At 37.8% G+C, this 13,720-nt stretch overlaps 1 pseudogene; it reads right to left on the bottom strand.

Annotated features, from left to right (window-relative positions):
• Positions 1 to 11,396: 11,396 nt before the first annotated feature.
• Positions 11,397 to 11,929, bottom strand: LOC138998836 (peptidyl-prolyl cis-trans isomerase A pseudogene; annotated as a pseudogene).
• Positions 11,930 to 13,720: the final 1,791 nt, after the last annotated feature.

The raw sequence follows: 13,720 nt of genomic DNA, 5'->3' as shown, positions 1-13,720 counted from the left end.
ATTGAGTGCCTGTCATGCTGCCCCCAAACAGGAGACCCACTAGTCCCACCCTGTTGAGCTCGAGCCGTGTGGAAGGGTCTGTGGTTGCGGCCTGCCTGAGCCCACTCCACAGTTTTTCTATAGAAGGATTTGGAGAAAGACCAGGCAACCTCAGAGTATGGCAGAGCAACAGGAGGAGATAGACTTCAGCGTGCCTTGGAGCTTTTACTAATCTGCCCCCAACTCAGAGCTGGAGGAAGCCACCCTTGTACACAGCATGGCCCCTCCCATGCACACCAGGCCCAGGATAGGCAGCCACAAACAGAAAATTGCATGGTAGCTCCAGACAGGTAACCCAAGGCTGGTTACAGGCAGCATCTGACAACAACCTGCACCAGAACCCTGCCCAAGTGGACCCAGAACCAACAACCAGTGGAGGACTTCAAACCACACCAAACTTGACCCAACTAACCACACAAGTGGTATATCCAAAGGGAGATGCCTCAGGAGGCAAATGCTCTGTGATCAAGGTCTATCCTTATAGTCAGCTAGCCTGAGGGTAAACCCACTCATGAACAGGCCAAGAGCATTCGAGCCCCAGTTACAACAGGAAGATACACATAACCCACAAAGAGACATTCCTGGATCACCTAGCTTAAGCAGCCTGGAAGATAGTGCCACTGAGCCGCACAAGACTCTTACCACATAAAACCACATAACAAGTTCAGGAGTCAGAGCAGATTTTCCTAATATACAAAGACAAATACAAAAATATAGACAAAATGGGGAGACAAAGAAACATGCCCCAAATGAGAGAACAAGAGAATCCCCAGAAAAAGAGTTAAATGAAATGGAAGTAACCAAGATATCAGATGCAAAGTTCAAACCAATGGTTATAAGGATGCTCAAGAACCTTATTGGAAGAATGGATGATCTCAGTGAGAACTTAAATAAAGAAATAGTAAGCATAAAGGGGACATAAGAACCACGAGAAAGAGCCAGTCAGAAATGAAAAACACAATATCTGAAATGAAGAATACATTAGAAGGAATGCCCTGGCCTGCATGGCCAAGTGGTTAGAACATCAGAGGGTCGCAGGTTCTATTTCCAGTGGTTAGAACACCAGAGGGTCGCAGGTTCTATTTCCAGTTAAGGGCACATATCTGGGTTGCTGGTTCAAACCCCAGCCCCGGTTGGGGTGTGTGCGGGAGGCAACCAACCAATATATCTTTCTCACATTGATGTTTCTCTATCTTTCTTCCCTTTTCCCCTCCCTCTACTCTTTCTAAAAATCAATGGAAAAAATATTCTCAGATGAGGATTAACAACAACAAAAATAATACACTAGAAGGAATCAACACCAGGTTAGATGAAGCAGAGGATCAAATCAGTGGTTTAGAATATGAGATAACAGAAAACACCCAAGCAGAGCAGCAGAAAGAAAAACAAATTTTTAAAAATGAGGAAAGTCTAAGGGGCCTCTGGGACAACATCAAGTGTAACAACATCTACATCATAGGGGTATCAGAAGGGGAAGACCTGTTGAAGAAATAATGGCTGAAAATTTCCTAATCTGGTGAACAAAAAAGACACACAAGTCTAGGAAACACAGAGAATCCCAAACAAGATGAACCCAAAGAGGCCCACACCAATACACATCATAATTAAAATGGCAAAGGTTAAAGATAGAGAATCTTAAGAGCAGCAAGAGAAAGACAATTATCTACAAGGGAGCTCCCATAGGCTGTCAGATGATTTCTCAACAGAAACACTTCAGGCCAGAAGGGATTGGCATGAAATATTCTAAGTGATGAAAAGAAAGGACCTATAACCAATACTACTCTATCAGCAAGGCTATTATTTAAAATTAAAGAGCTTCCCAGGCCAAAAGAATTAGTTAAAGGAGTTAATTACCACCAAACCAGTATTACAAGAAATGTTAAAGGGTATTATTTAACAAAAAGAAAGGAAAAAAGAGGAACATAGGTATAAAGAGTAAAATGGCAACAAACAAGTACCTATTAATAATTACTTAAAATGTAAACAGATTAAATGCACCAATCAAAAGACATAGGGTAGCCTTAGCTGGTTTGGCTCAGTAGATAGAGCTTCAGCCTATGGGCTGAAGGATCCTGAGTTTGATTCTGGTCAAGGGCACATGCCTGGGTTGTGGACTTAATCCCCAGTAGGGGGTGTGCAGGAGGCAGCCAATCAATGATTCTGTCATCATTGATGTTTCTCTCTCTCTCTCCCTCTCCCTTACTCTCTGAAAACAAACAAACAAACAAAAAACAAACAAAACATGACATAGGGTAGCAAGTGCTGGCAAGGATGGGGAGAAAAGGAACCCCTAGTACACTGCTGGTGGGAATGCAGACTGGTGCAGCTATTATGGAAAACAGTATGGATTTTCCTCAAAAAATTAAATATGGAACTGCCATTTGACCCAGTGATCCCTCTTTTAGAAATATATCCCAAGAAACTCGAAACACCAGTCAGAAAGAATGTATGCACCCTATGTTCATAGCAGCACAATTTACAATAGCTAAGATCTGGAAACAGCCCAAGTGCCCATCAGGAGATGAGTGGATAAAAAAGCTGTGGTACATTTATACCATGGAATACTATGCAGCAGTAAAAAAAGAAGAATCTCAACCTTTGAGATAGCATGGAGGGACCTGGAGAGTATCATTCTAAGTGAAATAAGTCAGTCAGAGAAATACAAGAATCACTTCATCTCACTCACATGTGGAATCTAAATAACAAAATAAACTGATGAACAGAGTGGATCCAGAAACATGGAAGCATGGAACAGAGTGCAGAATCTGGGAGGGAAGGCGGGGGAGGGTAGATGGGTGGGAGGTAGTCAACCAAGGACCTTGTATGCATGTATACATGCCCCATGGACACAGACAATGGGACTGTGAGGGCCTGGGGCGGGGGATGGTGTAGGCTGGAGAGGGTCAATGGGGGAAAAAGAGGGTCATATGTAATACTTTCAACAATAAAGAGTTATTTTTGAAAAAATGTAGGGTTGCTGAATGAATAAGGAAACAAAACTCATATATATACTGTCTACAAGACACCCACCTCAGAGCAAAATATACACCCAGACTAAAAGTAATAGGATGGAAGAAGATATTCCATGCAAATGGACACAAAAATAAGGCTGGAGTAGCAATACTTATATCAGATAAAATAGATTTCAAAACAAAGGCTATAACAAGAGAGAGAGAAAGACCCTACATAATATTAATGGAATCATTCCAACAAGAGCATATAACCCTTGTAAACATACATGCACCCAACATGTATGGAAACATTTAAATATATAAAGAAAATCTTGGTGGACCTAAAGGGAGAGATTGACAGTGATATAGTCATAGTAGGAGATTTTAATGCCCCCCCATTGATATCAATGGAATAATCTTCCAGACAAAAAATCAAAAAGGAAACAGCAGCCTTAAACAACATATTAGATCAGATGGATTTAATTGATATTTACAGAGCATTTCACCCAAAGCAGCAGAATATACATTCTTTTCAAGTGCACATGGAACATTCTCTAGGATAGACTACATATTAGGACACAAGTCTTAAATTCAAGATTTAAATTATATCAGCATTTTCTCTGACCACAATGGTATGAAATGAAATCAATTACAAGAAAAAAAAAAGCTGAAAGAAGCATAAACACATAAAGGTTAAATAATATGGCACCAAACAATGAATGGGTTACAATGAGACCAAGGAAAAAATAAAAAGTTACCTTCAGACAAGTGAAAAAGAACACTCAACAACCATATGTCTAGGGGACACAGTGAAAGCAGTTCTAAGAGGGAAACTCATAGCAATACAGGCCTGCCTCAAGAAACAAGTAATATCTCAAATAAACAATCTAACCTCACACCTAAAAGAACTAGAAGAACAACAAACAAAGCTCAAAGTACCTAGAAGGAAGGAAATAGTAAAGATTAGAGTGGAAATAAATGTCAGAGAGACTAAAAACATGCCAAACAATACAAAATATCAATGAAATAAAAAACTGGTTCTTTGAAAAGATAAACAAGATTGACAAATATTTAACCAGACTCATCAAGAAAAAGAGAGAGAGGACTCAAAGAAATAAAATCAGAAATGAAAGAGGAGAAGTCACAACTGACACCAGGTTCAATTCCGGTCAAGGGCATATGCCTGGATTGCGGGCTCGATCCCCAGTAGGGGTGTGCAAGAGGCAGCCAATTGATGATTCTCTCTCATCATTGATGCTTCTATCTCTCCCTCCCTCTCCCTTCCTCTCTGAAATCAATAAAAATATATATAAAGAAAGAAAAAAAGAAAAGAAACTCCCAGCAAACAAAAGTTCTGGACTGAATGACTTCACTGGTGAATTTTACCAAACAAAGAAGAATGAACACCTATCCTTCTCAAACTATTCCAACAAATTCAAGAGAAGGGAAGACTCCTAAGCTCATTTTACAAGGCCAGCATTATCCTAATTCCAAAACCTGATAAAGACATTACATAGAAAGAAAATTATAAGCCAATATCCTTGATGAATATAGATGCAAAAATTCTCCACAAAATATTAGCAATACCAGATCCAGCAATACATTGAGAATATCATATATCATGATCAAGTGGGATTTATTCCAGGGATGCCAAGGCGGGTACAATATTCACAAATCAATAAACATAATGCACCACATAAACAAGATGAAGGATAAAAATCTCAAGACCACATCAATAGATGCAGAAAAAAACATTTGATAAAATCCAGGACCCATTAATGAAATTCTCAGCAAAGTGGGAATAGAAAGATCATACCTCAATATAATAAAGGCCATATATGGCAAACGCACAGCCAACATCATACTCAATGGGCAAAAACTAAAATTGCTTCCTTTAAGATCAGGAACAAGACAGGGATGTCTGCTTTCACCACTCTTATTCAATATAGCACTGGAAATTCTAGCCACAGCAATAAGACAAGAAAAAGAAATAAAAGGCATTCAAATTGGAAAGGAAGAAGTAAAACTCATTATTTTCAGATGACATGATACTCTATATCAGAAATGCTAAGGATTCCACCATAAAACTACTAAAACTGATAATAAATTCAGTGAAGTAGCAGGATACAAAATTAATATTTAGAAATAAGTGGCATTTAAAAAATATGTTTCTGTGGATTTTAGAGAGAAAAGAGAGGGGAGAGAGAGAGAGAGAGAGAGAGAGAGAGAGAGAGAGAGAGGCATTGATGTGAGAGAGAAATATCAATGGGTTCCCTCCAATATGCACCCTGACCAGTGATTAACCTATAAACTGGGCATGTGCCCTGACTCGGAAATGAACCAGCTACCTTTTGGTGCATGGTACGACACTCAACCAACTGAACCACAACGACCAGAAATTGGTGGCACTTTTATGCACCAATAATGAGCTATTAGAAAGAGAAACCAATAAAAACAATCCCATTCACAATTGTATAAAAAAATAAATAAGGCACTTAGTAGTAAATTTAACCAAGGAGTAAAAGACCCGTACTCAGAAAATTATAGGCTACTGAAGAAGAAATTGAGGAAGATACAAAAAAGTGTAGGCATATACTGTGTTCATGAATAGGAAAAATTAACATCATTAAATGTCCATAGTACCCAAAGCAATCTATAGATTCAACACAATTCCTATAAAATACCAATGGTATGTTTCACATAACTATATAACAAATATGTCAAAAATTTATATGGAAAGTCAAAAGGCCTTGAATAGCAAAAACAATCTTGAGAAAGCAAAATAAAGCTGGAGGAATATCATGGTACCTGATATCAAAACATACTACAAGGCCATAGTAATCAAAACAGCATGGTACTGGCATAAAAAACAGACACATAGATCAATGAAACAGAAGAGAACTCAGAAATAAATCCACGATTTTATGGGCAATACTATTTGACAAAGGAGGCAAGAACATACGATGGAGTAAAGACAGTCTAATGAATGGTGTTGGGCCTGGCCAGTGTGGCTCAGTGGACTGAGTGTCGTCCCATGAACCACGAAGAGGTCACTAGTTTGATTCCCAGTCACAGCACATGCCCAGGTTGCAAGCTTGATCCCCGGTGGGGGGTGTGTAGGAGGCAGCCCATCAATGTTTCTCTCTCATCAATGTTTCTATCTCTCTGCCTCTCCCTTTCTCTCTCTAAAATCAATAAAAACTTATTTTTTAAATGGTGTTGGGAAAACTGGACAGATACAAGCAAAAATATAAAACTAGACCACATCCTTAGACTATTAACAAGAAAAAACTCAAAATGGATTAAAGACTTAAATGTAAAACTTGAAACCATAAAAACCTCAGAAGAAGTCATAGGCCATAAAATCTCAGGCATTTCTCAGAGCAATCTTTTTTTTCTGATATATCTCCTCAGGCAAGGGAAACAAATGAAAAAATAAACAAATGGGACTACATCAAACTAAAAGTTTTTGCACAGCAAAGCAAACTATCAAAAAAAAAAAAAAAAAGACAACCCACTGAATAGGAGAACATATTCTCCAATGATACATCTGATAAGGGGTTAATATCCAAAATCTAAAAAGAACTTATACAACCAAACACACACACGCACACACACACACACACACACACACACACTCCAATTAAAAAATGAGCAAGGGACCTGAATAGACACTTCTCCACATAGACATGAACAACATTACTAATCATCAAAGAAATGCAAATTAAAACCACAATGAGACATCACCTCATACCTGTCAGAATGGCTGTCATTAATAAATCCACAAATGACAAGTGTTGGAGAGGATGTGGAGTAAAGGAAGCCCTTGTGCACTCTTGTAGGAATGCAGATCGAGGCAGCCACTGTGGAAAACAGTATGTTGTTTCCTCAAAGAATTAAGAATGGAGCTGCCTTATGACCCAGCATTGCACTTCTGGGAATATATCCGAGGAAACCTGAAACACGGACTTGAAAGAATATATTCACCCCATGTTTGTTGCAGTGCTATTTACAAAAGCCAAGATTTGTAAGCAGAGGTGCCCATCAGTAGATGAGTGGATAAAAAAGCCATGGTACATTTATACAGTGGAAGATTACCCATCTGTAAAAAAGAAGAAAATCTTACCATTTGCGACAGCATGGATGGACCTAGATGATGTTATGCTAAGTGAAATCAGCCAGTCAGACAAAGACAAATACCATATGATTTGATTTATATGTGGAATCTAATGTACAAAATAAACAAATGAAATGGAAGCAGATTCATGGATACAGAGAACAGACTGACAGCTGTCAGAGGGAATGGGGGCTCGGAGGGCTGGGTGAAACAATTAAAGGGATTAAGAAAAAAACATCTTCATGGACACAGACAATAGCATGGTGATTATCAGAGGGAAGGAGGGGGCAGGTAGAAAAGAGTAAACGGGATAAATGGTTGATGGAAGGAGACTCGACTTTGGATGGTGAGCACACAATGCAACATGCAGATGATGCATTGCAGAATTGTACTCTTGAAACCTATGTAATTTTATTGAGCAATGTAACCTCAATAAATTCAACAAAAAAGGAAAACAATAACTAAAACCATGGCTCAGGCCTGTGGGGGAGATAAATCATGCCCTGCTGGGACCCATGGGACTCCAGGTAACGGGAGCATTGCTCTTTGAGCAGGTGGTGCAGGGGCAGACAGTTGTGGTGGAATCCCCTCTGGAAGCAGAGATGGAGAACGAGCAGTCCAGACTGGGAGGAAGCAGAGGGACCAGAAGAAGGAGGCAGCCATAATTTCTGAGCTGGGTCCAAGGTCAGGGTCTTCAAGAGGACAGGATGGATTTGAGAGCCCCTTGGCCCTTCTATGAAGCTTAGAGAAAATGCCTACCTACAAGAGATGGGGCCAATTGAGAAAAGACCTCCATCCCAAGAACAAAAACATCTAATGAAACTGCTTGCAAAGATGGAAATGTTTACACAGTGAAATTAACATTTATAATGTGGCTAATGTGACTGAGTTCTGAATTATTAATTATATAATTTTAATTTTTAAAAGTTATATAAAAATCAATGAAGTAGAAAAACAATAGAGAAAAATCAATGAAAACACAATGTGGTTCTTTGAGAAGTTAAATAACATTGATAAATCTCTAGCTAGACAGACTAAGAAAAAATGGAGAAGATAGAAATTCCCAATATCACAAATGGAAGAGTGGTCATTACTACAGATCCTGTTGACATTAAAAGAATAACAAAAAATATTACAATCAATTTTATGCAACTAGGTGTTGCCACTTTGATGACATGGACAAATTCTTTGAAAGACACAAATAACCAAACTGATGCAAGAAGAAATAGAAAATCTGATTAACTTTCTGTGTGTATAAAAAAAAATTTTTAAAGAAAAATTCATAATGGAAAAGCCTTCCCACACACAAGAAAATTCCAGGACCAGATGGCTTTGCTGGTGAATTCTAGCCAGCATTTTATAAAGATATAATATATAAGCTCTTTCAGAAAATACAGGATGAAACAATGCTTCTTATTTTATGAGGCCAGCACTACCCTGATATAAGAACTAGAGATATTACAAAGGAATTACAGATAAAACTATGAATATATATCTCTTATGCATAAAAACATAAGATTCTCTATAAAATATTGACAATCAAATCCAGCAATATAAAGAAAGATCATGTTTAAGTGGAGGTTAGCTCAGAAAGGCAAGGTTAGTTTAACATTCTCAAATCAATCAATCAATGTAACTCACCATTTTAAGTAAAGAAGAAAGTCATATGATAATTTCAATAGACTAAAAAATTAATAAAAAACCAACCACTTGATAAAATTGAGCACATATTCAAAACAAAAACTTTCAAGAAACTGGATATTGAAGGGAATATTTTCAATCTGATATCTCATAAAAAGCACCTATTTATAGTGATAAAACTGGATACTTTACCCCAAGAACAGAACTCTTAGCACTTCTGTTCAATAGTATACTTAGCCAGTGCAATAAGGAAAGAAAGAGAAACCAAAGGCCTGTAAATTAGATGACATTCACAAATGGCATTACTGTGCACGTAGCACTTTCTAAGGATTTTACAGCAGAATACTGGAACTGATTGGAGCAAAGATCCAGAGCATATATGAGTTTTATGTGTAGTGACTAGCAAAGAGGAGAAGGAGAAAAAAGTGGCAAGACTGCACAGATTGGCAAAGGCCAGTTTATCAAGGTCACAGAATACAAGATTCCTATTAAAAAATCAGTTGTTTCTATATTCTAGCAATGAATAACTGAAAATGAAATTGTAAAGCAATACTTTGCAAAACTGCATAAAATATAAAAAGGGGGTAAGTTTAACAACACTAAATATTATAAAAATGGCTGAGAGAAATTAAAGACTTAAGTAAATGGAGAAATAAATAGTGTTTATTGATTGAAAGGATTGGTGGTGAGATGTCAATTTTCCCCAACCCAACTTATACAATTTTGCAATTCCAATCTTGACAAGCTTTTTGGGAGAAATTGACATGGAACTGCAAAGGACCTAGAACAAGCAAAACAAACAATATTAAAAAAAGAACAAAATTGGATCTACGTTTGTTGGTTTCAAGAAATGACACAAAGTTATAAAGGCTTGCTATTAAGCTAAAAAAATCAAAGCAATATAGTAGACACAGAAAAATGGAACTGGATGGGATGTCCAGAAATGAATCCACATGTATATGATCAATTGATTTTCAACAAAGGTACCAAGACAATCCAATATAGAAAGAAAAATCTTTTCAACAAACAGTGCTGGGAAAATTAGACATCTGGCTGGGAAAAAAAGAGCCTTGGCTCTAACTTCATTCATACACAAAAAGTAAAGTTAAAGGGATCAGAGACTTTAATTCAAAAGCCAAAACTTCACATATTCTGGGGGGAAAATCATAGAAGAAAATGTCATGAACTTGTGTAGGCAAATATTTCTTAGAATGGACAAAAAAGAACAAAACAAAATTAAAAATTGACATATTGAAATTCATCAAAATAAAAATGCCTTGTTTTTTTTTATAAGTTTCTGATACATGAAATACATAAACCTGCCCATTCAAGAAGCTAAGCAACTTCCAAGTAAGATAAACCCAAAGAAATCCACACCAACCGTGACACATCAAAGTAAAACTTGAAAAAATAAAGACAAAGAAAAAAATCTTTTTAAAAATTCAAAGAGAAATGGCACATCATCTACAAATAAAGCACCAGTTGAAGTGACAGCAGATTCTTCATCTGAAACCATGGCATGTAGAAGGATGTAGCAGAATGACTGTCAAGTGAGGAAAGACAAAAACTGTCAACTTCACATCCTATATTTAGCAAAATTATCATTCATGACTAAAGGGGAAATAAACATACTTTCAGACAATTGAGCACTAAAAGAATTTGTTGCTAGCACATCTATTCTTAAAATAGCTAAAAGAAGCTCTCCAACATAAGTAAAATGATAACAGTAGAATACTGGAATCTTCAGAAAGGCAAGAACAGCAGAATAGGCAAAAAAAAGAAAGAAAAAGAATAGATTAAAATAAAAGTAAATGAGATAGATACATTTAGAAGTAACCTATTTATCTCGAGTTTCTTTAATCATATTTTAAAAATATATTTTTATAGATTTCAAACATGAAGGGAAAGGGAGAGAGAGATAGAAACATCAATGATGAGAGAGAATCATTGATAGGCTGCCTCCTACATGCCCCACACTGGTTATTGAACATGCAATCCGGGCATGTGCCCTGACTGGGAATTGAACTGTGACCCCCTGGTTCATAGGTTGATACACCACCACTGAGCCACGCTGGCTGAGCTAATTATATTTTGTGGTTGAAACAAAAGTAGTAGTACCCTTGGATTTGGTGCTCAACATATGTAGATGAAACAATTAGGAAAATTGTACTTAAAAATTTGGGATAGTAAAAAAATATATGTAGTGGGAAGTAAGGTTTCTGTTGTGAACCCTGAGGAAAAAAAAGACAACAACCAGAAAGGCTCCTGGTGGTTAACTGGGCTCAAATTTTTAAAAGCACTGAACTACCTGCTGGCACTGAGCTCTGCCATCTGAGCCAACCCTTATGGAGGAGTTCCTGGAATCTGTCCAATCAATCAATCAATTGGACAGAGGCTTTCCCTAGCCAATCAAGCTGTTCAACTACATCCCCATCATGTTCTTTTTTGTTGTTGCTTAGTTTTTATTTCATAATCATAAACTTAACTCTGCAATCTAGCTAGACTTGGAAGGGAAAATATGGAATCCAATGAACTGCTGCGAGAGCACAAAGATTATAGAACATTCCAAACAGATTGGGATGAAGTGGTGCTCCCCTGAGCTACAGAAGGAATGGTCTGGTAGTTAAGATAAACATGAGCCAAATTTATTAGAGCTGACCACAGTCAGCAATGGTGGTCTTCTTGCTGGTCTTGCCGTTCCTAGACCCAAAGTGCTCCATGGCTGTCACAATATCCATGCCTCTGTCACCTGACCTAAGGCCACATGCTTGCCATCCAACCACTCAGCCTTGGCAGCGAAGATGAGAAACTGGGAACCATTGTGTTAGGTCCAGCATTTGCCATGTACAAGATGCCAGGACCTGTATGCTTCAGGATGAAATGCTCATCCTCAAATATTTCTCCATTGACGGATTTGCCGTCTGTGCCATTATGGTGTGTGAAGTCACCACCCTGGCACATAATTCTGTGAAAGCTGAAACCTTTATAACCAAATCCTTTCTTCCCAGTGCTCAGAGCAGGAAATTTTTCTGTTATATTTGGAACTTTGTCTGCAAACAGTTCGAAGGAGATGTGGCCCAAGGGCTCAGCATCAACAGCAATGTCTAGCAACCTGGTGGGGTTCACTGAGGCTGGTCACGGGTCACTCCAAGGTGGCAGCATCTGCAAAGCCCTCCATCATCTTCTTCATTGACCAATCAGAGTGGCTCCATGCTGATCTATCAGGGCAGTGCCTGTTGGACCAATCAAACTGCAAGGATTTGGAGTCTTCATTTGCATGAGGATAGACCAATCAGGGACCAGGGGCGGAGACTCCTGTCCATATAAGCCAGCTCCCCTCTGGCTTTGGGAGCACAGTCCCTTTCCACTGAAGACTGCATGTGCCTGGCTGAGCTGAAACACTGAAGCTGTCTCGCCAGAGCAGAGCAGACCAGTGCAGTGCAAAGCAGATTGGCCTAGAGCAGAGTAAACCATTGAGCAGAGCAGAGCTATCTGGCCCTGGCTGCCACATGGCTGTGCTGTTTTCACAGCTGTGCTGTATCCAAATTGGACTCTTCCACAGCTATACTGTCTTCACAGCTGTGCTATATCACAATTGAGCTGTTTATCACTGAATAAAATTTATTTTTGACCGCACCCTAAGTTGGGGATTCCTGTTGGTGTTGAATTGGTGCCATCGGTCATCAGCTGACACTACCCATCACACAAACTGGGAAAACAACTATACACTAGGCTGTAAAAAGTAATGTCAATATATGGTAACACATAGAGCAACCACTCAAAGTGATAGACTTTATTTTAAAATTATTATACCTATTTATAAAATTATAACAAATAAATCTAAATGGGACCTTAAAAGTGTTCAAGTGATACAGAAAGGCAGAAAAAAGAGATAAAGGAATAGACACCAAAGGAACTAACAGAAAATAATAGTAAAATAGCAGACTTAAACCCTAAAATCTCAATAATTGTTTTAAATGTAAATGATAACAATACATCAATAAAAAGACAGAGATTGGTGGAGTGGGTTTAAAAATATTCCAATTTTTATTGGATGACAAATAAAGGCTGTCATCCAATAAAAATTGGAATATTTTAAAACCCACTGCAAACATAATGACATCATTAGCTTGAAAGTGAAAGAATGGAAATAGTTATATACATTTCAAGCATTAATATTTAAAAGAAGTGCTTATGTTAATATCACACAAAGTAGACTTTAGTGCAAAGAAAATTACTAGAGAAAAAGAGGGAGATTATGTAATGATAGAAGCATCAGTTCACTATGAAGATATAGCAATTCTAATCCTAAATGTTTATGTACTAAACAACAACTCGTCCAAGTCCATGAAGCAAAAACTGATAGAGCTGAAAGGAGAAACAGACAAAGCCACCATTATGCTTGGGACTTCAATACCTCACTTTTAGCAACTGAAGAACACAGAAAGCTCCACTAGATAACAGCAGAATAAATATTCTTTTCATGGGGCATTTACTAAGATAGGCTATATTCTGGGCCATAAAACAAACCTTAACAAACTTAAAAGAATTGAAATCATACATAGAATGTGTCTGACCATAATTGATTTACCTTAGAAATCAATAAGGTAAAGACAAAAGGAACATCTTCAAACACTTGGTAAATAATTAACACATTTCTAAATAATCCATGAGATAGAAAAGAAGTCTTCAAGAAAGTACAATAATAAATAGAATGAGGGCCTAGCTGGTGTGGCTCAGTGGTTGAGTATCGACTTATGAACCAGGAGGTTACAGTTCGATTCCTGGTCAGGGCACATGCCTGGGTTGTGGGCTTGATCCCCAGTGGGGGCTGTGCACAAGGTAGCTGGTCAATGATTCTCTCATCATAGATGTTTCTCTTTCCTACTCTCTCCTCCTTGCTGAAATCATTAAAAATATTTTTTAAATGAAAGAAAAAAAAATAGAACTAGGTAAATATCAAAACATGGCA

The sequence above is a fragment of the Myotis yumanensis genome, unplaced genomic scaffold, assembly GCF_028538775.1.
Source record: "Myotis yumanensis isolate MYYU_CA2020_CCGP unplaced genomic scaffold, mMyoYum1.0.hap1 SCAF_21, whole genome shotgun sequence".
In the NCBI taxonomy this organism is placed as follows: domain Eukaryota; kingdom Metazoa; phylum Chordata; class Mammalia; order Chiroptera; family Vespertilionidae; genus Myotis; species Myotis yumanensis.
Note: the sequence above shows the minus strand (reverse complement) of the source record. Positions and strands in the feature narration are given on the sequence as shown.